Source organism: Parasteatoda tepidariorum, chromosome 2 (assembly GCF_982258835.1).
Source record: "Parasteatoda tepidariorum strain Cologne lab strain chromosome 2, Ptep-v5.0, whole genome shotgun sequence".
NCBI classification, from domain to species: domain Eukaryota; kingdom Metazoa; phylum Arthropoda; class Arachnida; order Araneae; family Theridiidae; genus Parasteatoda; species Parasteatoda tepidariorum.
The window spans coordinates 131,120,218-131,147,724 of NC_141756.1; the positions used below are offsets into that span (position 1 = coordinate 131,120,218).

The 27,507-nt window shown below is 33.0% G+C and overlaps 2 long non-coding RNA genes across 2 annotated transcripts; one reads left to right on the top strand and one right to left on the bottom strand.

Moving 5' to 3' along the window:
* Positions 1 to 4,022: 4,022 nt before the first annotated feature.
* On the bottom strand, positions 4,023 to 27,256 carry LOC147816231 (uncharacterized). Its single transcript, XR_015431890.1, has 4 exons — positions 27,121 to 27,256; positions 19,088 to 19,155; positions 14,869 to 14,920; positions 4,023 to 6,073 (listed from the first exon to the last, which is right to left on the bottom strand). It is a non-coding gene; the product is annotated as an uncharacterized LOC147816231 (long non-coding RNA).
* Positions 15,490 to 17,348, top strand: LOC147816232 (uncharacterized). Its single transcript, XR_015431891.1, has 2 exons — positions 15,490 to 15,862; positions 17,135 to 17,348. It is a non-coding gene; the product is annotated as an uncharacterized LOC147816232 (long non-coding RNA).
* Positions 27,257 to 27,507: the final 251 nt, after the last annotated feature.

Sequence of the window (27,507 nt, forward strand, 5' to 3'; positions counted from 1 at the left end):
TTCGCGGATTTACTGCGGCTCATTTTTACATCAGCTTACTAATACAAACTTTAACAAATTACTAACCACTAATTAATTATTTTGTTAACCTAAATAAAAAAAATGGTTCCTCCTAACCGACTGCTGAGGTGAACTGTTGATGTGGTAGAAGTCGAATTCAGGCCGTAGATGGCGCCACTGAACAACAGGAACAATCGCACCCCCGCTGCCAAAACAGGCATACGATAATAAAAAAAAGTGAACTGTTTGCTTGTGTTGTTACATGTTTATGTTATACCTGTTTTTTGCTGTCCTTTCTCTCTTCTTTTCTTTCACTATTATCTAACTACTTAACTCACAAATTATGCCAAAATTGATAAGGAATATATGGGGGAAAAAAAGAGAATTTTTCGATGAATGCTCCTCATATGGCTTCCCTGTCACCTTTCTAAGAAAGGGAGACGAGACACCATCTTACACCACCCTATATGTTTTCCCTAGCCTCTACCTAAACAGATGAGATGGGGAGAAATGCAGAGAAAAATATTCGTAGAAAATTTTCATGAAGTCCTTATAAAATCGTAATTACAATAAACCTTATTGTAAAAATTGTTTTTAAGATTCTCAACTGAGATAATTTTGTGATATAAATGGTGTGCAATAGTTGCTGTAGTACACACATAAATTTTTATGTAATAGAATATAGCGCCCTATAAAATCGAGTGTTAAATACGAATAATAGTATAATTCTCTTTGTATATCAGATCTAAAATTCTTTGGCTTCGTGAAGAAAAAAAAAATAGCGAAATGTTTTAAAATTAAAGTTGCTTAAATAATAGATGTGTTTACAGATTTCAAAATACATCTAAATTGCTCATGTTATTCTTTAAACTTTTATGGTAATGGTTAAGATATTTTAGAATTTTGTGCTTTTTTATTTAATGTGTGGTGTGGTTTTTTTAATTTAAATGTCATGTTTGCAATATGGTATTTTCATTTGATTTCCCTTTTAATCGAATTCTATCAAGAAAACACACTGCATCATAAAAACAGGTTTCCCCCCCCCCCAGTATTGAAGAAATAAATATTTATAGAACATTTTGAAAATGAGGGTATGAAACCGTAACTTCTTATCGGTATTTAAACCTGCTCTAATTTTATCAGTTTTTATAACTCTTTTAATCGATTCTAGTATTTGTTATCATTTGAGCAGTTTTCGAACCCGCTATAATTTGATCAGTTTTAAAAAATAAGTCTCCTGACCAATACTTGAACTCACTAAATTTCTATTAGTATTTGAACCTGCTAAAATTTGGTCGTTTTTCAAAATAATTATCTTTTCATTAATACTCACATCTACTTCCTACCTCTCGGTACTTGAAGAAGGTAGTGGGTTCGAATACGGCTAAAAATTAGTGAGGTCATGAATTGGCCGAAAAAAACTTTATTTGAAAACTAACCGAGTTATGGTCAGGTTGCGCACCAAGAAGAGTGTTGTGGGTTCGGGTATCGAAGTAAAAAATTTTATCTTTAAAAAATGACTGAATAATAAGGCTACGATAGAAACTAAATAGGTTTTAGTATAGAATTAAAGTTACTGTTTTGAAAACTGATGAAATAAACAGGTTCGAGTATCGAATGAAATATAACGAATTTGAGTACTTATCTAAATAGAATGGGATAGTGGATTCATGTACTAGACAGAATTTTAATTTTTAAAAACGGATCAGATAGGTTCGTGTAACGATAGAAAGTCAATGGGTTTAAGTATTGAATTAAAGAGACTGGTTTCGAAAATTTATCAATAAAAAGTGGGTTCGAGCATCAAATGAATTATAGTGAGTTCCTGTACTGTTCTAAAAATGACTTCTATTCGACATAGTTCTTTTGTGAACCAAATAAACACATATATTTTTAACGGTAGGTACCGTACTCTAGTTCTTCACTCGGAAAATGTTCTCATTTAGCGTTATCCAGTGGATACTGTCAACCTTAGTCACGGATTCGTGTAACTTTACCAAACAATTACCGAATTATTCGGGTATTGAATTAAAGATACTAGTTTTAAAAAGTGATCAAATAATCGCAGGTTAGAGTACCGATGTAAAGTTATTGGGTTACAAGTATTGATCGAAAGGGATTGGTTTTGAATACCGGTAGACCCATGGTAGATTCGAGTTCGGACAAAAGAGACTGACTGAAATTGAAAATTGCTCTAATGATAGTAGGTTCGAGTACTGAAGAATATAATCGAGGAACTAATAGGTTCCAGTATAGAATTGAAGAAAATGGTTTTTAAAACTGAACAATTAATTGCAGTTGCGAAGAAAATAAATTGGTTCAAGGAATTAATTAAATTGAATTGAATTAAAGATACTGAGTTTGAAAACTGAATATAGCGATTATAATAGAATGGGATGGTGGAAAACAAACGTATTGGCCAAAATGTTGATTTTTGAAAACTAATGAAACAATAGTCGGTCCGTGTATCGAAAGTTAATGGGTTCGAGTAGAAAATATAAGATGACTGGTTACTAAAGGTGATAAATTCGATAGCCAGATAGTGGATTTGATCAAAAGAAACTGCATTTGAAAACTGTTCATATGATAGTAGGTTCGAGTACTGAAGTAAAGTTTATAAGTTAGAGTATTAAAATGGAGTTATTAGTTTCGAAAACTGAATTGCAGGTTGCGATAGAAACATTGTAGGTTTGAGTAATTGTCTAAAAAGAATTTTGGTAAAAAAATAGATAGTAGGTACTAGTATTGTTCATTAGAGAGTGATTTCAACAAAAGTTTTAATGTTAGTGGTAACCGATATAATTTAGTGAGCAGTGTGGTCAAAGGATATTGGTTTTTAAAAATTACCAAATTATATGAGGTTCAACCTATAGAAAGTTAGTCGGTTCGCAATATCGGTCAGAAGACTTATTTTTTAGAGCTGCTCAGCGGTGACCAATACTTGATCACACTATTTTTCTATCGGTACACGAACTTGGTATTATTTTATCAGTTTTCGTAAATCAACTTGCTATCCTTCATTCAAACTAGTTATTTACTTTTAATCAGTCCCATTTGCTTCGAAATCTATGTTTCTATCAGTAATTATTTCAGCAAAACGCGCGCGTTAATTTAATAGTAAAACTTATTTACTTTACTTCTGTACTTGAAAATCTACTGTGTTAAAATCCAATACTTTACTCTAGGAATTTGACCATGTTATAATTTTGCCATTGTGCATTACCATGCAAACTTACTAATTTAAATCTGTACTTTAATCTATTATCATTAAATTATTTTCCGAACACACTCTTTTGATTTTTTTTACTATCAAGACTGGTTCTAACCCGTTAAAATTTGAGAAGTTTTTATAATCGAGTTGTTGCGAAAAGTTTGTATACTCCAATATCATTCATGCACTTATCTAACATACCTTCATTTGTTCAATACTTGAAACCTTAATATTTATATCGGTAGCCTAACCTACTATCATTATCAATATTGAGGAACTCAGTTGCCTTGACCGTCCGCGAGTTAAAGTTTGGTGCGGTGCTGCATATTAAAATAAATGAGATAATGTGGAAATTAATTTTCTTATAATTATATTTTTGAACTTATTTATTTTTAGCATATACAGAATTTGTAAACTTATTTAGTTGTAGCTTACTTTTACAATTCCGTCTAAAAAATAGATTTCAACAGAAAGTAACCTACTGAACGAGCTGCTGTTTTCAGGGTACGGCAGTCCATCCCTGTACTCAATTATTAATTTTATTTGAAATATTAAATTTATTTGCTGAGAGAAAATTCAGCATGCGATTGAATAATTTATTTACTTCGTATTTTCTATTTACCTTAAAAATAGAGAATTTATGGAATAAAACTGAAATTTTTACTACAGTTTTCAACATTAGATTTCAGAAACTGTATATCTTACTCCCTAACCTACCATCTTATTTTGGCGAATATATTTTTCAAATTTTATCCGAATTAAATTTTGCACTAGAAACTAACTCAACTAAATATGTCTAACTTGATCAATCTTCTGCTCAGCTAAAATTTTATTCTTCGTTGTAAATATGACACACACACTAAATAGTCTTTTAATTACATCACTGGCTTAGCCATATTCGTATTAAATACAATATAAATATAAGATCAGTTGAATCCATATACTTAAGAAATATTTTTGGGAATTAGGAGATTTAACTTCAATAGGGGGAGGGGGGTTAACGTTGAGCAATCGTATATGATTAATGTTATACACATATACAGCATGTTTTTTGTATCGCATTAAAAATATACAAAATATTAGACTGTTACAGATAAAAATGCTAAAAGTATATTTTAGAAAAATTCTTGACAAGGTTCTAAATTGTCCTATCTTCTCCATTTGTTCTCACTTCCAAGAGTCTTTTCTTCTATATCCTTGGCGATGATGATGAAGATTAGAGGGGTACAAGGCTTCACCAAGATACTTTCATCCCTCCCTGTAAAACATCTGACAAAAAGATTTAACTGATGGTGCCCTTTCAACTCCGCTTGCGATTTCCCTCAATGTTCCTCTGAGATTATTTTACGTTTTTCAAAGTTGTAACGTCTTTCTACTCTCGAACCCTCTGCAGCACTGTCAAATTTTTGAGGTTGCCAGTCTCCACCCACTCTACCCTTCTGTTATTAATCTGTAGTTCTGAGGTAAAAAAAGGCTTTTCCAGGCATTCGTTCAACTGATATACTCTCAATTTTTGTCGGATCAGATCAAATTTAATATTCTCTCAGGGTTGAGTCTAGAATTAGTAAATAAGGAGACTTGGTAGGTGAATGAAACAGATATATGCTTGTTTTCCATTTACTTTCATTGTAGTGATGCTTAATATTTGGCAATTAAGGATGATTCATTGTATCAGTAAGACCTTAAGTCTGAACCATACAACCCATCTCAGGTCCTAATATTTTTCTCTGATAGTAGTAGATTGCACTGCGGTAGGTTTGGCAACTGTGTCTACGCTAAATTAGAGGTTGGTTTGAATTTTCATCGCAGGTTTCGCAACACAGACAACTGTTCGAATGTTAGCTCAAATCTTGCCATCAGAGAGGCTTTGAATTTCGCCCTTCATTATGAACTTACTGACACTTATATTCTGATGGACGGCAATTGTTCAATCAAATACTTACAAAACTGGACAAAAAAGAATTGCACAAGATGTAATTTTCAAAATTTTTATACTTTCACAGTCAAGTTTGCTTCCAATGAATCTCTTCCCACTTCGGGGTCTATGAAAATGAGAAGGTGGATATGGGGCGAGTGTTACCGGCATTGTCAACCGTCATCGATGAAAAGGTATCCCATCATAGAATCGAGTTAACAAGTCCTATATACTAGTGAATTAGAATTGTATTTTTGTAGTGGTAGATACACTACAGTACTCCCCCACCAGAACTATATCTGATAGAATTCGAATGCCAGTACTTGACTCATTGCTGTTTTGTGAGATGCCGGGAAAACTGTATTAAGTTCACCGTCATGGTTGCTCCTATGTTGCTATTAGCAGTCGAGTGTATACAGGCCGACGTTGTGTGTGTAATTGAGACCTAGTAGCAGTAGCGTGAAGAGGTGAAAAATGCCGCAGTCACAAGTTGCAAGTCAACTGTTCAATGTGGACCATCCATTAAAATAGTTGGTTCGAGGTGGGAGTTTCTGTCAAGATAGGGGTGTTCATATCAAAGTGGGAGTTTCTATCAAGGTATGCATTTTCACATCACGTCCGGGTCACCAAAGTTATCAACCATGTCAAACTTGATCTATGAAAAGGCACCCCACCACAGAATTGAGTTAACATGTCTTATATACAAGTGAATTGGAATTATATTTTTGTAGTGGTAGAATTGTCTCTGCAATTTGATGATCTGCAGCACAAACTGCATTAGCCAGTTTACGAAGCGGCTACATATAATGTTTGAAATTCGTCGTAATCACATGTATTAAATAATTAATTTGGCATCATATGACATTTTTTTCACTCATCACTTCTTATTGAATTCATATCTGTGTGAGCAACGTATTAAACTATTCAACAGATTGACTCTACAGATCCTGAAACAAGAAGTACATTTTTAATGTCTTTTCATAGCATGTTATTACAATTATAAAAATTATAACTACTGTCAAAACAACATTTCTCTCTAACAACTTACTGTAATATCTGAAAATGAGCAACGACTGACTTTGTTGTTTAAACTATTCTCTCGATCATTTGAAGGCTAAATTAAAACTTGAGGTTTTATTGTCAAAAATTATGCAAGACTCGCTTTATCCATTGCGTTTTATTTAAGGTTAAAGTAATAAAAGTTGTTGGTTGAGGGGATGACATTTTGAGGCAAAATAGTGATTACTAGATCATATCAACTAAAATGTTTCAAGACAAAATTCATTCTTGCATATGTGCTAACGGTATCGTACTATACATTAATGCTTGGAACCAAATTAAAAATTTTAGTTTGTAGGTCAAAAATGGGCTAACCTTTGTCCCAATCACGAAATGTTTTAGAGGGTTAGCTAACTAACATTTTTGATGGGTTTTTAATTTCCCAGCATGGGTCAACAAATGGCGGTGAAATTCATACTTTTGGTTTTATAGTTAAAAATTCTCGAAGTTATGTTTTGGTCGTAACTTTTTTCGGCGATCCAGCTAAGGAAATGGCAAAGTGAGCCAAAATTTTTTTTATTAGACTAACAAATCGGATTAAATGTCTGAAACTGTTTGAAAATTGATTAGATTTATTAAAAACTAGTGGGCTGCGCCCCTTGCTCGCTAACGCTCGCCAACCCCCGAAAATTGTTACGCAATCTTATATGGTTTGCTTCGCTCGCTACTAACTTAGAATTTTGTGCATTTGCAATGTACCTATGAATTCAAAACAATCATTCAAATTCATAAAAATTTTTTTTTAAAAAATTACATCTTTTTAGTAAATACTAAGTCATTAAAATAAATTTGAATTCAAATAAATGACATGTAATTCGTTAAACCTATTAGAAATGTGCTGTAGTATAATTCGTGATATAAATCAAAAATCGTCAAATAAATTCGTAATGTATAATTTCGTGAAGAAAAGCGTTTTCGAAGAAATACTAAAATAGAGATCTATCGACAAAGACTACTCACTTCTGCCTAGCTTAATAGTATGAGATTGCCGCAGCTGATGCTCTCTGGTTACTTCAGCTTCCGTTTTTAAAAGCGCTATATGTTGAGCCACCTCAGCTAGATTTGGCATGTGACATTTTTAGCGGCAATCATTGGTCGATTCGCGGTGTAAGAGAAACAGTAACGTAAACAAAACAAAGCAAACGTTGCCACCGGCGGAAAAGAAATACAGCCAAAATTTGGGAGCCACGTAAGAGAATCTTATTATATAAAACGCTAATAGGTATGTATCAATAAAACCGATGATATTTCTTTTCTCGCCTTGGCAACAGTTTTCATTTTTAATTAATAGGCTTCGGCGCGCAAGAGCACGTAGTGAGCATCATATGGCTAATCTATATTACATAAAACGCTAATACGTTTTAATTGATAGGCTTCGGCACGCAAGAGCACGTAGTGAGCATATCATATGTCTAATCGGGTGAATTCTCACCGAATTCTCAAAAAAATTCTCACAAAATTATCTTCATAGAAGCGGATGCTTTACATCCGGCGTTCAGTACTGTTTCATATTGTTTTACGACACATGGTTTTAGCCCTCTGGTGGGAAAGACATTAGAAATCATTAAACAAAAAAAGATTAAGCATTAAACAAAGATTAATCATTAAACAAAACTTACAACAGTTACTTTTCTCAACAACTGAAATTTTAGAATAGTGTGATTAAGAAAAATATGTGAACTGTTTGCAATTTCAAATTAATATTGAAATGCACAGGTTTAGAATTTTCTACAGTGAAACGTTTTCGGAACTTCAGTGTTCAAAAAAGTACACAAAAGCTAGACGTTAAGAACGTATCCAATGCGCGAGCAAAGAGAGCATCAGATTGCGAAGCAATCCGAAATTAACTGCGAAAGCAGTTCCGGGGTTTGGCGAGCGCCAGCGAGCAGGGGGCGAAGCCTCCTAGTTATATAAGATTAAGAAACCTAGATTAAGAAAAAGTTATTTTGAATGTAATTTTTTTGGGTCAGGTTGCCTACTGTAGGTAAAAAAACTTCTGCAATAAGGCGAATGTTATGAAGAAAGATTTAAATTTCCTTTAGTCTCAATATATTTTTATTTATCTTTTGGCTAGAGGAATAATCATTTCCTGCAACGGACTAACGCTTGGAGGTAAAATTCTAGCTTCGGTTATTGTCCAGGTCAAAAATGGGCTAAACTTATTTTTGCCTTGTTTAGGTGATTATCTAACGATGCTTTCTTGTGAGTGAACGAGGGCTACGTTTTAAAGCAGATTTCAAAATTATGTTTATCATCTTCATAATTTGCCACAACTTTTTTTTTGAAACGTTTTCTACCTACAATAGGAATGTTTATTCAATTCGATTATGTGCGAGACAGTGTCTCAGAGGATAAAGCGCTTGCCCCCCAGTGGGGGGGGGAATGGGGGTTCAATTCCCAGCAATGCCTAATATTTACGAATTCTGCTCCCGATTAGTACAGACCAGATGTGGTATATCCTCAATGTTAGACGGATCTTGGGTTCAAATCCCCTTGCCAACGGGTTAACAGTGGGAGTTTTTCCTCACTCGGTAACGCAAATGCAGGTGAGTTCCTTCAAAACGTTTTCCAAGAAGGTTACATTTATCCACGAGTTCAAACGCCGTTTGACGCCGGTTATAATATAGAATGGAGCAATTTTCTTTGAAGCGAGCGCTAACGAAATTTAGATAAATTTCACACCAACTAACAGTTCCGAGCAAAATTCGATTATTTGTTTAAAAGTTAACTTAAGCTGATAAGATGTTTTAGCCAAAAATTACTTATAAGCAGGTTAAAAATAAACATTCCCCCGCAACAGCATAATAGGTTCTAGGGAAAGAATCAAGAGAGCATCATGCATTGACCGCCTTTACTTTGAAGACGAGCTGGTACAACTGGATTTGAAGCTGGTGGACCTAAAAACTTTGGGGATCGAACCCCGGTTCTCCCAAACACACTTTAGTGCCTTCTCATAGTGGCTCTTTCTTTATCGTGTCCAAGAGAAAGAAAAAAATCTTGTCGTCTAACAATTTTTTTAGAGGAAAACAAGGACTTCCGATATCAGCTTTAAAATTGTCAGTTTCTTTAAAAGCTAATAAAATGCTGTTTTAACCGTTTTTCTTATTTTGATTAAAGATTTGTTCTTACAAACTTTTGGAGGTCAAATACAGATCCTTGGTTTCTAGTTCAAAAATTACGTGAAACTTGTAATTTTAAAATATTTTAACTGTCTGGAATGATGGACGAAAATGAAGACAGAAATATTTTGATGGGTTATGCAGGGATGGACAATACGTGAGACAAATTGCTTGCTTAGTAATTCTGAGTATAACGTCACTGATGAAAATGATGAAACGTATGAATAAAGTAGTACTTATAATGTAGCACGTATAAAGTAGTACTTCTATCATTTTATTTTATAACGTAGTCATAGATTACGGCATAAAAAAATCAAAAGCAAAATTAAATTAATAGCAAAATACATTAATTTGTCATTTTAAGATTTCAACAAAGTAAATTGGAAAAAAGTATAAAGTCGGTACAATTGTTACATCAGTAACCAACGTGAGATCCCTTTGTATTCAATTACATTTTCCAATCTCACATTCATGGACCCAGATAGCGTTCGTAAAATTTTGATATCAATATTTTTTTCCAAATATCTTGATTGCATAAATCGAATAAGAGTTGTTCTTGAATTGTCTATCCAATCTGTAAAAGTTTCTTACTAATATCGTTCAAAGATTTTCTACCGGATTCAGATGTGGGCTACGTGATGGCCACTTAACCGCTTTCCTGATCATCCCGAGTTAATTCGGGTATGTATATATTGCAAATATTGACTATCCCGAGAAAACTCGGGAGTAGTAGAATTTGTCAGTACGTTTTGTTTTATCCCATTTTTACACGGCCCGAAGAAAAAATATAATATGATGCGATTGGTTTGGAAGTTTGACAAGTTTTGTTTAGAATTTTTGCTGTTTGATTTTATTTTATTTTATAACCGTCGTTGAACAGCCGACCCAATTTCATGGATTTATGACTACTAATGTTCAACTCCGCAGCCTTGTAATTTTGAACCCAATCCAGAGGACAAGGGAATTCCTGGATCAAGTATTGGGAGAAATTTGTCTTCGTGGAGGACTTTTTGATGGAGCTAACCCGCATTTGCGCTACACGGAGAGGAAGACCACGAGAACCTCTCACGGTTAGCCTGACGGCAAGGGGACTCTAACCCATGATCCATCTATCACTGAGGATATTTCACGTCAGCACTGTGGTCGGTGGAAGCCGGATCGATTGGGATTCGGACCCGGTTTGGCTCATTGGAAGGAGAACGCTCTATCTCCTGAGCCATCGCGGTTTGCTGTTGGATTGTGGAACTGCACACGTCTTTTGTACGATTGTACATACGATGGTTGCTAGAAGAAAAAAAAAGAGTAGAAGGAAATGGCATCACTGGCGTTTAGAAAGTATCACTTTGTATATATTTTAGACAAGGGACAACACAAAGACTAATATATAAGTTTTTTTCATTTGCCCGAGATAACTGGGGATAGTAAACTGATGGTAATTTAAATGTGTTTCACACATAAAAAAAATTAAAATTTCAACTTAAAACTTGCATACTATGTTTTGTTTTAGTTCCTTCATTTATTACTGAAATAAAAAATCTACAGATTTTTTGCATTTAAAAAAAATGGTAAGGGAAGCGTTTAAGTGATTTCATGCGGTGTTTAGTTGAATATGAAGTACGGCATTGCTTCAGGAAAGTACGGCATTGCTTCAGGAAACGTACAACTTCGGAATAAACATATATCTTTTTCGATGAGTTCAAATTCTTTGCGGTCGAAAGTATGGATCCATTTATGCTAGTTTCACTCTTTGCTTATTTCGTTGTATTTCGTGAACTTTTAAAGCGAATCGAGAACATTCCTTTTAATCCAAGTCCCAGCAATGGTTGGAAGAATAGGCCGAAAACCAGTTTCAAGATCATCACCGGCTCAGCCCCTAAATGCTGCCTTTTCCCTTATACGCAGGTCCCGTGCCCACTTTTCGGAAAGCGGTTTACATTATGTCTATGGAAGTTAGCCTTCTTCCCTTAGTTCTTTGGAAATAGATTTCTATTTCTCAGGAAGCATTCGACCCATTTCGTTCAAATTTTACATTTTGCCATATACATTAGTTAAAACAAATGATAAGAAAAATAGTTCGTTTTTTATGCAATAAAAAAACTGACAAGACAAATAAAGCCAAACCTGGTCAAAATAAATGAGAAAAAAATGGGCACAATCTGTATTCTAAATTTAAAAAAACTAGTCACTTGTCCAGGGCAGAAGCTGACCGATATCCTGTCAGAGAAAAACATATCTAATAGGGTGTATAATCGCCCCAACAGCTACACAACTCTCGCACAGCTACATCAACTCTCGCTACATACTGTTTATCAGGGTAGATATCAATGACTATGGCAACCACACCCGCTCCTGCCCCAAGTTAACCTTTAGCTCACCGATGGACATTGGAGTTGGTCTTTAAGCGGCAATGAAGCATCCATGGATGTTTCATACCTGTTCGATGGGATTCAGTTCAGGGGACGTCGTAATTCAATCGTTGAATATTACCCGATTAAAGGCAATCATCCCGAACTGAGCCCTGTATGGGGAAGCGTTATCGAACAAGAGGTTGAAATTCGGTCCACATGATCCGCGGAAAAGTATCACATAGGGTGCAAGGATTTCGTTCCTGTATGGCTGACCTGTCAGAGGACATCAATCGAACACATAAAGATCGGTATGCTTGCCTATCATGATGCCTGCCCAGACCATCAGACCACCTCGATCATAGTGGTCCTTTTCGACAATGTTAAAGGACCCATATCGACTCCCCGGATCTCTTTAGATGAGAATGCGTCTCGAGTAGGTGTCCAGGCTGAATCTCAACACATCGCTGAAGAAAACCCACTCTCAATCATCCTTCGTTTCCGGAACCATGCTAGACGGTTTTTTTGTGGTTCACGGTAAACGGGACGCTGGGTTCAGGACGCCTGGCATACGGGGCACCTGTATTAAGCCTCTAGTCGACTGTTATCCGTAAAATAATAAATTTCTGCTGCATTATGCAGATTGCGAGGCTTTCACGGGGCTACCCCTTTTGGCTAGAACTGGCTAATAAAAATCTTGAGACAGCGTTGTTGCCCTTTTGTCGCTTTGATCAGGCTGACGAACTGCTGCTCCTCTCCCCCTCTCTCTGTGGACTTTCTCGAAACCTAGAGGTTCTTTCAACAAGTAGGCTGTTGGTAGGACACTGAGCCCGTGTCCAAGAGGTCGTGGGTTCTAACCCCGCCGGCCGAAGACTCCCCGTGTTTTCAATGGTGACTGTTGCACTCTAAATCTGTTGAGTCACCAAATCCTCCATGTTGCCATAACAAATCCTTCCTGTGGGGGTACTGATCCAGAAGTTTCTTTGTCTTCTAGATTGGTTCAGAATTACAAGGCTACGGAGTTGAACGTTAGTAGTCATAAACCCAAAATTGGGTCGGCTGTTCAAAGACGGATATAAGATATAAAAACCAAGTAGCCTGTGATTGGCCCACTTTGTGTCTTTCAACTCCCCGTCATCGTGCTGCATTGACTAGACTATAAAGACTGGCGATACTAAAGGTGGGTAAAAAAAATGTCAAAAAAAAAGATTGAACTAACAAGGGAAACTAGGGAAGTGTGACTCGCCAATTTTAAAATAAACTAGTGGGATGTATGCCTTATGAGGAATAATTTTAAGGGGCAACATTCGTTTCGGCCCATATAAGGTCCTGTGAGAGATAAAAAATAATTCAATATATAGAAAAATCGATATTTTATTATTTCAGTGCAGACTATTAGTTATTGTAACTGTCTCATACTCCAATTAATTTGTAATTAATTGGCTAATTAATTAATTTTCTAATTAATAAATCAATTAGCAAATTAATTAATTAATTATTAATTGATTGATTTGCAATTACATACTCCAACTAATTTTGAAAATTTTTGAAGAAAAAAAAGTTAAAAAATTTGATGTCAATTTTTTTTTTTAAATTAACCTAACAGGTTTTTTTTGAAAAACTACAGATATATAAAATTTTCAAAATCAATTTTGAGAATAAATATGCATTATATAGTACGTGAAAGTAAGTACCACAAAATTAATTGGAGTATGAGACAATTACAATAACTAATAGTCTGCATTGAAGTAATAAAATACCGATTTTTCTATATATTGAATTATTTTTTATCTCTCACAGGACCTTCTATGGGCCGAAACGAATGTTGCCCCCTTAAATTATCCCTCATAAGGCATACATCCCACTAGTTTATTTTAAAATTGGCGAGTCACACTTCCCTAGTTTCCCTTGTAAGCTACGCTGTTTCAGAACGTCTTTACGCTACAATCTTAGGCGAGCAAATGAGGTACCACTACATAAATGTGATCATAGCACTACGACCATAAGATGTCACAGACTACTGCGTGGCAAGGTGTGCGAGAAGAGCTTAGCTATCATCTCATAACTCATTTGCATATAGGTGTTGCTTTTTATTTATTTATTTTTTTAAAAAAAAACGTTCCTTCCTTAATTGGTTTTATCAAAGTAAAGTTATATTCTTTGAAGTGACGCAGAAATTAGAATACCATACTATTCAATTTTTTTTCCCTAATCATTAAAGAAAATAAAACATGATAAATAATTATTAAAAGTCATTTTTTGCATGGAATTATCTTCGGATAAATATATTTTATAATTATGCACAAAATATTTTCAATTCGCTTAAAAAGTTCTCTAGATATTGGGGATTAAGCAAAAGGTAAAATTAACATAAAAGGGTCAAAACTTTGGGAGCCATATTTTACAGATTGCTGCTATTTCTTACATTTTGAGGGTCAGAAAAAGTACGTTTATTTGTCCGATTTTGTAACTTTATATATCGTCTGCGCTAATTAATTAGCTTATTTAATCCTCGAACCATTAAGATCTAGACCGAATACTTGAAGATCCAATCATGAGATTAAAACTATTTAGGTTGATTTGTTTTTCTTCTTTTATGCACTGTTCATCAAAATAAAATTTTATTGCGGAAATAGCTTTAAAGAAGTCTCATTTCAGTTGAAATGAACAGATTTGAGAAAAAAAGCCAACAAAAGAAATTGGTAGTAATATTAACAAAAAGGAGTGATACTTTTTGAAAAAAAGCATAAAAGTATTTCTACTGCAACTAAAATGATGAACTGGTGAAGTTGTTTCAGAAACTTTACTGTTGTCATTATAGTTCATTTACGTCGCATTAGAGCTGCACAATGGGCCATTGGCGACGGGTCTAAGAACCATCCCTGAGGATGATCCGACCATCAGAATTTTGATCCTCTGTAGAGGGGATGGCAACCCAACGACCTGCGCGCGAAGTCCAGCACTTCACGGTAGAACAGTTGAACGAGTACCCATACCGCACACCCTCGGGTCCCTATGCAGAGTGATTCAAGTGGTCACCCACCCGCACACTGACCACAGCCAGTGATGCCTGACTACGGTGATCTGCTGAATGATCAGTCCACTTGCGGGGCCAGAAACTTTACTGAGAAGTGAAAGTTTGAAAACTTAATTTTTGGTAAAAACATGTGTAGACATGTGTGTTACAAAAGTGATAAATCATGAGAAGGATATTCTTACCTGACATATAGTGTACGTCATTATACAGCTAATTTAAAGCCGCAACTCTTCCCTATCAGAAAAATAGTTACTTTAGTAGAACCATAACTCCAAAAAAGCAGACTAAATAATGTAATCAGAATTGAAGGGTGTGTCACAATTCCGCCCGGAATTGGAAATAAAGTTGGTTTGATCGCCAAATTTAAATCCCTGAGATATTTTTTATGGGGTTACATCAAAGATTTTATATTGATTTCATAGAATTACGAACATGGACCACATCCGCCACCATTGATCGTAATATCTTGCAGCAAGTGTGTGCAAGAATTTTAATTCCGCATCACCAAAGATTCTCATATTGAACGTTTTAGGAGAGAAAAAAATGTTCCTTTATCAAGTGAAAGTAAAATTTGTAGATGTATTGATAGTATTTTGTTTGTTATAAATCTTCGAAGCACTGAATGATATTGTGACACTCCCTGCATATAATTGTAGCCTTGAATAATAAAAGTAAGACACTAGTTAAAAAATATACATATAATAAACAGTTTATTGGGTTCATTATTGGATAAGTTTGCAAAGCGCTGTTTGAATTTGGTATAAGAAAGTTCCACACTACATGCTCTTTAATCCCGATCATGTGCTCTTCTACAGTTCCAAAAACGCATGGTACATATGTTAGTAAGCATAAATCACCATACAATCCATGGTCCTTACGCAAGTTGCTAGAGGGTGCCTCCCAGCGACCCCCATAAAAAGCCTGTTTACAGTAACTGTTTTCATTTGCTCTGTAGATCTCCGATCTGATGGATGCGTTACTCAAATCGGCGGAGATGCATTGCATGCACGGAACTACGTACGACAATGCAAGGGAAGTTCCAAAGATTGCACGGATGTCGTTTTCCAACATGTCCATGTTGCAAGAATATTTCAACGACTGAATCAACAACTATGCGAAAGGGGTTCTTTTTCAAGTTGCACGCAGTTCTTTTTCAAGTTGCAGTAAATTTTGCAAGTACATAAAAGTAGTTTTGTTTTATATTTTGACATTACTTTAAATGATAAACAAATTTTAGGATTTGCATTTAATCTTTTTTGTACGTAACTGTATATTTGTTAGTATTCGCCGAATTAAAATGTAGTTTTTTTTTCAATTACTTTGCTCTTTCTATAGTTCCGATAAGATTATACTAGCAATTATTCTAGAGTTATTACTGAATTCAGTAATTTTGAATATTTTTTTACAAAGGAAAAAATTGCGTTGTAAAAAGTAAACTTTTCTGAAAACTTACTCATGACTAAACAATAAGCTGACAGAATTAATTTCTTTGTATTATTTTATTTTTAAATTGTATATTTGTCAGGATTCGCGGGATAAAAATTTGTTTTTTTCCAATTAATTTGCACTTTCTATCAGGGTTCGACAAGTGGGCCCACCTTAAAAAGACCTACTTGGGACGCTAATTGGGTTTTATTAAAAAAAAAAAATGTTTTCATTAAAACTTATTGATTCCCATTTAATTTTATGTAACTTATTCTGTAGCATAAGTTTGTCAAATAGATTTGCATGCTTTATATGATTAAGTTTTTAATATTTATAAAGTTGAAGAAACTTGAATCTGTAATTTTATATTACTATTAAAAACTTTAAGCGGGTTTTTTCAAAAAGTAATATTTAATGAAATTAAATTAGATAGAAATTTAAATAACATAGTCTGTAAGGATCAATTTTTCAAATGCAGTTGCATGCTTTATATTATTAATAAGCAGGTTTTGAATAAATTATGAAGGAAGTTGAAAATATTTTTTTACCCGTTAAAGCACTTAACAGGTTTTTTCAAGGTAATATTTTTAATAAAAAAATATTAACACACGTTTAACTTTAAATATACTAATATGTAGGTACTTTTTATATCTGCTTTTTTCATAATTTAAAAGAATAATTTATTTTTTGAAATTAAAGATAAGGTTAAAATTATTTATCTAAAAAAGAAGTCTTCTTCTTAAGGTTAAATATTTGAAAAAATGGGACAAGTAACTGATACTCCTTGTAATTATACATAATTTTAATTTCACTTTCTATTAATCTTATTATAAAAACATGGAAAACCATTAAAAATTTATTTCAGTTTTTACTGATTATAAACAACTTACTCATACCTTAACAATATGCTGACAGAATTAATTGGTTGGTATTATTTTATTTTTAATGACTGTTCCTTATTGTCTGTTACCTTAAATATACTCGCTTCACCTTTCTTAATAAAATTTTTTACTTGTATTGCAGCAAAGATGAGTCAAAATTTTGAACAAGCGCCCGTTGGGGAAACTTTTAAATTGAGCATCGAAATGGAGAGCACATTTATTGAACTCTTGAAGAAAAAAGAGAACATTTGGAATGTAACATCCCGCCACCACAGGAAACATCATTTAAGAGCTCATAAAAAATTTATCGAAACTGCTTTTACATTTCTTTTGGAATAAATTGTTCACTTTTATCAGTTCCTGTTTTTTCCTAATTTTTAAATAGTTTGTGTTTATTCATGTTAAACCTTTAACAAAATAGTGCCGTTTAATAGCTTTCTTTTTTTTTAAAATTCAGTTTCACATAAACTTTTAATTTTCTATAAATAGCACAATTTTTTTCACACTAGAGCATTTCACTAAACATATATATAATAGTACTTATCGAACTCTTAAAAAACTATTTTAATAATTTTTCAAAAACTTAAAGTCAACATTAAAAAAATAATTGTTATTGCATTAATTTGGTGCAAAAATTTATCAAACTCTTAAATTTTGTTCTTACTGTTTATTTTTACTTTTATAATTTATATTAAATTTTGTTTTCTCCGTTGTAAAATATACATAGTAAATATAAATTGCAAAAAGCTATATTATGTTATTAAATATATGAAAAACTTAAAGGTAATTTATTTGAATAATTTAAAATAAGCATATGACTAAAGGTAAAAAATAATCTAAAAATATCTTTATTAACTAAAGATAAAAATCCATTGCGACTTATGAGTTTAATTTATGATAATAAGTGAAATTAATACAGCATGCAACGAATATATTTATAACAAAATGGTGATTTTTTCTTCCTAAATTACTTTTCCAATATTAAAACTAATTATATATTTTTAACATTTATGTCTAAGATTTCACAAATGAAAACAAACAGTTCTCTCAATTAATTTTCATAACAGCCTAATATCTGTCCTCGTAAGCGCCATGCTTTACTCCAAAGTGTCCTTCTCTTATCTTTTTTTTTCTTTATCAAACTGTAAATGATCAAACTTGAAATTGCTAAGGAAGGATCCATTGCCGTCGATTAAATTAAATTTAACTAACACACGAGCTGAGTCTTTCGATGAAAAATTTTATCCGTCTATGTATAAAGTGCTAAATCGCCTAAAGAGAAAGAAATCACTCGTTTACCAATGGTCAACTCTTTTCAACCGTATGGCAACCATAGTTCAACTGTTTCAGGTGGTTGTTGAACACATGGAGTAATTGAACGAATTTTCGCTATGTGTGATATGGCCCCAAGAATGCCATTTGTAACGGACGAAATTGTGCACCATATTTTGACGTGCGAAATTAAGTTTCGATCGTAAAACTACGTTGTTTCAATCTCTTTTTTTTTCAACCATGGTTTTTGACACTCCACTATTTTCAACCTATTACGATACTCGAATTCCGAATTGTAAAATAATCACATTCTAACAAGCTTAATTTAGCGACTATTCTATCGTGAATCCATGTCGTTTTTTAATCATTTCCTCTTTAGTTTTTCACAATCCGATATTTTTTGTAAGAGATTAAGACGTTGAAATTCGAATTTCAAAGTAAGCACATTCTGATGCATTCACTAATAAATCGACGTCGTTTACATTGTTTATTTCTGTTTTGGTTTTCTTTTAGTATAAGATTCTGATATATGATATTTCGACGCAAATTATCACTTTTCTGAATTATCACTTTTTGATTCACGACGCTTTTAATACAAATTTGTTTCCGTGCATTTTTTTATCAATTTATCCTTTGCTTTTCAGTCATTTCATATGATTTTCTTAAAATCTGATATTTTATACAAATTTGTTTATATATTATGACGCAACTTACTAGTTTGGCAATAATAATTTCCTTAAATTAATCTTTCTTTTAAAGTTTTCTTTTTTCTGTTAATTCTAACTTTTTAGCTATTTTTTGTTAAAACAGTAGGTATAGTTACCTCTCATTGAACTTAGTAGCAAATAGTTGCCATTACAGGCTTTCTCTTCTCTCTTACAAAAAATAAACCTAAAATTGAAATGAAAACAATTAGAAATCAAATATAATAATATATAGTATATAATAAGCATTACAATATATGTTAAGGACGGGGTTACATTTAAAGCTTTTAGTATTAAGAAAACACTTAAAGACAATACAAAATAAATAATTATAGCTAGAACATCTTCCAGAGCTGTCTCCCCGTTGCCGTTTCGAGAGTGAGCGTTTGAAGGGAGTCTACTTTACTACAGATGGCGCTGCACTGCGTACGCAACATATATAATAAGTACTTTAAAGCACACAAGTTCGGAAATTAACTCAATCACAGGAAACTCAAAAGAGATGGATAAAATTCTCAATACATTTTTGTCTGATAGGCTTACAAAAAATTTGGTTGGTTAACGATTTTCTACAAAAGTTTAACGTTTCTATTCGATTTCTTTTTTGACGGTTTGGCAAACGAAAATAGCAAGTGAGCTCAGCTAATAAATTAGTTAGACTACAGTTTCTGTTTTAACAATTGTAATTGTTTTTAAATGTAGTGAATATCTATAAAAAATTAGGAAAAAGTAGCCATAATGATAATTTTCTTTTCAAAAGGTTGTCTATCGCAGGATAAACTTTTCTACAACAGGTCTACGATAGGAGACAAAATTTAAACTTTAAGTTATTGTTAAAAAGTTAAAACTGGTTTTAGTCATACTCTATTTTTTGACACGTGGAAAAACTATTTCACACAACAGTCTGAAGCTTGGTGATAAAATTAAAACTTGTGGTATTTAAGTCAAAAATTCGGTAGAACTTATTTTGGCCACAATTTTAGGGTGAGCGATGAGCTAACGAAAATATTTTGAGGGAGAACGTAAGTTAACGCTTAATATGGATTACGTTTGTTCGCAGATTTTGAAATTGCGAGTGTAACAATTTTCAAAACATTTTTTTTTTTTGGTACTTACAATGGGTAGGATTATTTATTTAGACAATAAGAGTCGCGGGAGACAGAGAGCTTCTCGTCCTAAAGGGGTGCCCTAGGTTGAAATCCCAGAGGAGGCTGGTCTTAAATAATTCTACTCCTGGCTCTCACAGACAACACTGGCGACGAAAAATACCCTCGATGGCAGATGGATCATGAGTTCGAACTCCCTTGCAGTCGGACTTAATGGGAGAGGCTTTCGTGGTTTTTCTCTCCATGTTTCGCGCTTTTCCTTACCTTGTTTTCCACTTCTGATTTGTTTCTTCAAAAAATCCTTCACGAAGGCTAGTTTTATTCCAATACTTGATCCAGGAGTTTCCCTGTCTTCTGAGATGGTTTCAAAATAACAAGGCTATGGAGTTGGACATTGAGAGTCATGAACTCAGGAGTGGATTGGCTGTTCGACGCTAGCTATGAATTGGTAAACGTATTGAGATGAGACAAAGATCAGAACTATTCTTTCCTGACCAAAAATCAGTTCAAACTTGTTGTTGAAGCTCTTTTTTTTAATGGCTGGGCTGGCGAAAGTATTTGGCGGATCAATATAAGATTAATTTCACACGTGCTAACAGTTCCAAACAAAATTCCTAAATTCAGTCCAAAAATAAACTTAATCAGCTATGAAAGTTGTTATGGCTTCGAAATACATGCAAGCATGTTAAAAGCAAGCATTCCTGCTATAGCCTAAACTGTTATAGACTGAGGGGGTAATGGAGGTTAATGATTAATTATTTCATGGACCAATGCACTGTGGGCCAGAAGACTATCATCTTTGGCCAAAAGTTAAAAGTTAAATTTTCAACTAAAATAAGTGTAGGCAGTTTTAATATAGCCCAAATTAAGTATTCATAATTAAAACATTATTTATCATTATCATTCCAAACATTATAATTTACTTTTTGAACCGACGAGAGTAAAATGTAATGAGAAATATGTTAAAATTGTTTTTTAAATTTTTATTTCAGAAACATGTATGGGAATTTCACCTTACTGTTACATTTTTATCAGAATAATTAGTCTGAAATTATAGTACAACTTTTCAATTTGTTGGATTAGTTAATACTCTTGACAAACTTATAGTTTGTATCTTATCATTTGACATTTTACAATGTTTGAATGACATTCAAAACTTCGTTCCAAAAAGTTTTACCAGGTAATTAGCTAATTTTTTTTTGTTGTCTTCTTTGATGTTTCTTCTTTCGATAAAACCTGCCCATTTGGCCCGTATTGCACAGGTGAACTAAATATACCAAAAAACAAAAATATTTTTTTTCTTCCTGTTTTCGCGTTATTTTGTAATATTACCTCGGAAATATAATTTGCTTTTCATATTTAATATAAAATTACGAAAATTATTATATTTTCATTGCTATATTTAATTATTTAAACGTACTATATTATTATTTTTATTTTTGCTCGCCATATTTCAGCCGCCATTTGGGGGGGGGTATTTTCAGTGTATTTCAAAATTTTAGTTATGAATTCAATTTACCTGCACATAAAAGCCCCTAAATACCCCCCCCCCCCTCATTGCTATATATAATAATTTTGAAACAAAGTTTATCGAAATACTAATTTTGGCCACGAAACCTTGGATGCTGGTCCACTGCGCAATGGCATGATGGTGATGTAGTAGCCGATCTCATTGAAATCGATCTGAAGACTGCAGGAAGGTCATCGAACCTCAGTTCTTCCCAAAGACCCACTGAGAGACATCGGGGGATCTTTCCTTATCGTGGTAAAAAATTTAAGCTAGTTGGCTAATGAAAAGTTCGCTGTTGTTATAAGCTTACGATATCCTCATATACACTAATTATTGCTGGTAAAAGTTTAAATGTTACTTCCAAATTATCAGAATTTTTAAAACTTAAGGCGACAAAGGGCTTTCAAATTTTTTTTTTTGAAATTATAAAGGGATTTGCTTGAAATTTTCAGGATACATTTATATTGCTAAAAACAACTTTTATACAAAATTTCAAAAAAATATTTCAAAATTTAAGAAATTAAAAAATTTAAATTTTTTATGTTTTTTTATATTACTCCTCGCGTCTGAAATTTTGTCAAAATGACAAAATTCTTTTAAAATATTACATATTAGGTAATATTGAAAAAAGTGTTGGAAGTACTTTTTTTATTTTTTATTATAGAAACAAATAACATTAAAAAAACAGTAAAAAACCTACATTTTTAGGAAAAAATCATGATACCTCTATAAAATATCATGTATAAAAAAAATACTATTCACTTAATTCAAAAAACTTTCCCAACAAAATGTTAATAATATTCATAAATATATAGCTTTAAATTCTCAGGTCAATAGAATGAAAATTCATTACGCTGGAACAGTTTGAAAATTGTAAATTTCTCAAAAAAGAAATTTTGAGAAAAATGACTTTTAGTACTTTTTCATTGCAAATTTTATATCTGAACAAATATTTCTTGTTTTTAATATAAATACCTATAAATATTGTCGAATGAACTAGTTTAATAATTATATACTTTAAATTTTTTTTAAAAAAATTAACAAAATATTCATCTAATTTTAAATTAATTTTAAACTAAACTAATTTTAACAGTTACCTGCAGACAAAAAAAGGTAAAAAAAAGGGGCGTGGTCAAAACTGAAATGGCCATAACTTCATTAATTTTGCTCTTATTCCAGAAATTTTTTTTTAAAATGTTCAGTTAAATGCCTAAATTTCAAAAATATAAAATGTAAAATATCGATTTTTTGACAAATTTTTGCTTCTTTGAAAGTCCCTTGTCACCTTAACAAAACTCTTATTTCGGCCGTAATTCTTATGTTCGAACAAAATATTTATTTTGCTAATGATATCCAATTATAAATTTAAATTTGGAGGTAAAATTCATTCTTTTGAAGTTCTCTGTCAAAAACTTATTAAAATTTGCCTCAGCTATATTTTTTAAATTTATTTACATTTTTTTTTTTGCTGTTTAGAATACGAAACTTTTTCATGGGATAAAATTTTACTAATTGGCATTAAGTTCGATAGAAAAATTCAATTTTCTCGTTTAATGATCAAAAAATATCTAGAGATTGTTTTTGAAATAACTTTTTATTGGAAAGAAAATTTTTGGTGGTCAAATGTAGGGCTAATAATTTCTTACAATGAGCTAATTTTTAAATACGATGTTCACTTTTTTAAACTTTGGTAATGAACTTGATTCATTTTTTATTGCGAAATTCATTTCCTTGCAAATGATTTTTAAAATGAAAAGGCGAATTTACACCTATCCCTAAACTAACGCAAGCTGTTTCCTGCAATGGGCTTAAACTTCGACGCAAAAATTTAAACATGCGGTTTAAAATCCGATAAATATTTGTCACCGTCATATTTTTATGACATCTTGGCCAGAAAAAACGTTAAGGGGCTAACGATTTCTTTTAATAAGCTTCTGTTTCATGGTGAATGGGCTATCAGTATCAAGCAATGGTTTATCAATTTTAATGGATTATCATTTCGAGTGGGCTAATATTCGTTCAACTTTTTGTTTTAAACATATCTTTGTATTATCTTTTTATTGAATTTCCGAATGAAAACTTTTGAAGGACTAAAGTAGAGAAACAAAATTTCTACGAGCAGCTAACATTTTGAATAAAAATTAAATATTGTGTTTTCTAAAATTCTAAGATTTACTTCATCTTACTATTTATGCAGTTACATCAAATATTTGTTGCATATTTTAACTTATAATCTCTGTATAACCCCCTCGAGTGTGTTGCGGTTTTACTTATCTTTCTAAAATTCTAAATAAAAGATTAATTAAAACTTGTTACTGCTTTTTTTAACGGTAGGTTTATAGATCACTAAATTTGTAAAACCAATTTCAGCCATAACTACATTTTAGCAAGTGAGCTAACGTACAGGGTTGCCGGATTTGAGCCAGATAGAACAAAGCTGGTGCGCTTTTTGTTCAGACCACAGGGATCTGTTTAGAAGAAATTTGGGTCCGTTAACGGACCCTTCACAAAATATTTCAACTTAAAAAAGGACTCTTCACAAAATGATTTTTCTTTTAATCGAACCCTTCCCTAATTTGTTTATCTTCATTATTGTTTTGTTAATCGAATAAACCCTTCCCAGGGCAGAAACCAAGAAAGATGGATGTAAACGAATTAAGTTTTGTCTCCAGCTGACGATTCTGCCATTATTCGTCGGAAATGAATATTCTGCTTTCAGCAGGTATAGGCTAAATACCATATATTTTCATGTTTAAGGGTGATTGTGAGCAAAATTCCGGAAAATTTCGTGAGTTAAAAAAAGGTTTAAATTGAAAAAAATTTAAAAAGTTTATTTTTCCCTTTTCTCAATATTTCTTAGTTTACTTAAAATATATTTACAATTTTACACATACCTATACCATTTACACATACCTATGATGACCTGGAGAAGTAATTAAAATTTACAAATATGTCTTTTTTTTCTTGAGTTTATAATTATAACAACTATTTACTGATAAAAAATTAATATTAATCATGATTACATGCTTATAAAGTATCTCTCTGGCTCTCCCTTACAAACAAATAAAATAAACTGTGTTTTTAAGTTCCACCTTTGAAAATTTGATTTCCGGAAATTTCTATGATTAATGATTTTTTTTAAACGTCTGGACCTTCAATCTCCGGAAACTTCCGGATCACTGTTAGCGAAAAATCCGGAAATACTGATTTTTTCCGGAGCACAATCAGCCCTGTATGTTGCATCTCTAATTTAGAAGCAGCAATTGCTGTTTATTTTTGAAAATTTAATTTTTTTTTATTATAATTTTACAGTGCCGAGCATAATCTTGTATGTATCTACAATTTAAAAACTCCTTGAAAAAGTTTTTTGCAATAACTGGACCCTATTTGCACAAATTCGTAAAAGCGGACCCTGGTTCAAAGAATGTGAGTAATTTTTCATATATATCTAATAGGGTGTATAATCACCCCAAACAGCTACACAACGTTCGCATCGGTGTTTCATACTGTTTATCAGGGTAGATATCAATGACTATGGCAACCACACCCGCTCCTGCCCCAAGTTAACCTTTAGCTCACCGATGGTCATTGGAGTTGGTCTTTAAGCTGCAATGAAGCATCCAAGGATGTTTCATACCTGTTCGATGGGATTCAGTTCAGGGGACGTCGTAATTCAATCGTTGAATATTACCCGATTAAAGGCAATCATCCCGAACTGAGCCCTGTATGGGGAAGCGTTATCGAACAAGAGGTTGAAATTTGGTCCGCGAAAAAGTGTCACATAGAGTGCAAGGATTGTGTCCCTGTATCACTGACCTGTCAGAGTACCTCAATCGAACAGACCGGTATGTTTGCCTACCATGATGCCTGCCCAGACCATCAGACCACCTCGATCATTATGTATTATGCAGGTTGCGAGGCTTTCACGAGGCGATCCCTTTCGGCTAGAAATGGCTAATAATTGTCTTGAGACAGCGTTGTTCCTCTTTTGTGGTCTTGATCAGGTTGGCGAACTGCTTCTCATCTCTCTCTCTATCTCTATGAACTTTCTCGAAACCTAGAGGTCTTTACAGCAAGTAGCCTGTTTGTAGGGAACTGGGCCTGCGTCCAAGAGGTCATGGGTTCGATCTCCGCCTGCCGAAGACTCCCTATGTAGTAAATAGTGACAGATGCACCATAAATCTGTCGAATAACAAAGTCCACCATGTTGCCATAACAAATCATACCTCTGGGGGTACTGATCCAGGAGTTTCCTTGTCTTCTGGATTGGTTCAAAATTACAAGGGTCCAGAGTTAACGTTAGTAGTCGTAAACGCAAAATTGGTTCGACGGCGGATATAAGATATAAAACACAAGTAGCCTGTGATTGGCTTGCTTTGTGTCTTCCAACTCTCCGCCACAGTGTTGCATTGTCTAAACGATGAAGACTGGCGATACTGAAGATGGGTAAACAAAAAAATGTTAAAAACAAATATTGGGCTAAGCTACGATGTTTCAGAACGCTATTACGCTACAATATTCGGCGAGAAAATTCGACGAGGTACCACTACATAAATGCGATCATAGCGCCACTGCCATAAGATGTCACAAGCTACTGCTTGTCAAGGTGTGCGCGAAGAGCTTAGCTATCATCTCATAATTCATTTGTATATAGGTGTTGCTTTTTATTTATTTATTTATTTTTTAAAAAAAACCGTTCTTTCCTTTAATTGGTTTCATCAAACTAAAGTGATATTCTTTGAAGTGACGCAGAAATTAGAATACCATAATATTTATTAAAAAAAATTCCTGTCATTAAGGAAACTAAAACATAATAAATAATTATTAAAAGTCCTTTATTGCATGGAATTATCGGATAAATGAATTTTATAATTATGTACAAAATATTTTCAATTCGTTTAAAAAATTCTCGAGATATGGCGAAATGCGCAAAAAGTGAAATTAACATTAAAGGGTCCAAACTTTAAACCACTCCTCTGATCAAACTTTGGGAATCATATTTTCCAAATTCCTGGTACTCCTCATATCTTGAGGGTCAGACATCCGAATACGTCGGAAAAAAGTATGTTTATTCAGAGAAAGTACGTTTTTGTGTCTGATTTCGTAACTTCATATATTGTCTGTGTTAATAATTAGCTTATTTAAGTTTTTACCTTCGAACTATTAAGATTTAGACCGAATACCTGAAGATCTAATCATTCAATCAAAAGTATTCAGGCTGATTTGTGTTTTTTCTTTTCTGCACTGTTCATCAAAATGTAATTTTATTACAGAAGTAGTTTTAAAGATCTCCCATTTCAGTTGAAATCTGCAATTTTGAGAATAAAACCAACAAAAGAAACAGGCAGCAATATTAACAAAAAGGAGTGATAGTTTTCGAAAAAGAACAACATAAAAGTTTTTCTACTGCAACTAGACTGATGAACTGAAAATTGTTTCAAAAACTTTACTGAGAAGTGAAAGCTGAAAAACTCAATTTTTGCTCAAAACATGTGAAGATTACAAAACTAACAAATCATGAAAAGGACATTCTTACCTGACGTATAGTGTACATCATTATACTGCTCATTTAAAGCCAGAACTCTTCCCTATCAGAAAAATAGTTACTTTAGTAGTATCATAGCTCCAAAAAAGCAGTCTAAATAGTATCATCAGAATTGCAGGGTGTGTTACAATTCCTTCCAGAATTTGAAATAAAATCGGTTTGAACTCTAAATTTAAATCCCTGAGATATTTTTTTATAGGGTTACCACAAAGATTTTGTATTGATATTCCCTAGATAACGTGATTTCGTAGAATTACGCCCACGGATCACATCTGCTACCATTGATCGTGATATATTACTCCTGATAAAAAGATTCAGCACAATTTATGAAAAATACTTGCTTAAGCAGGAGCAATGTAAAGCACAACTAGTACGAAT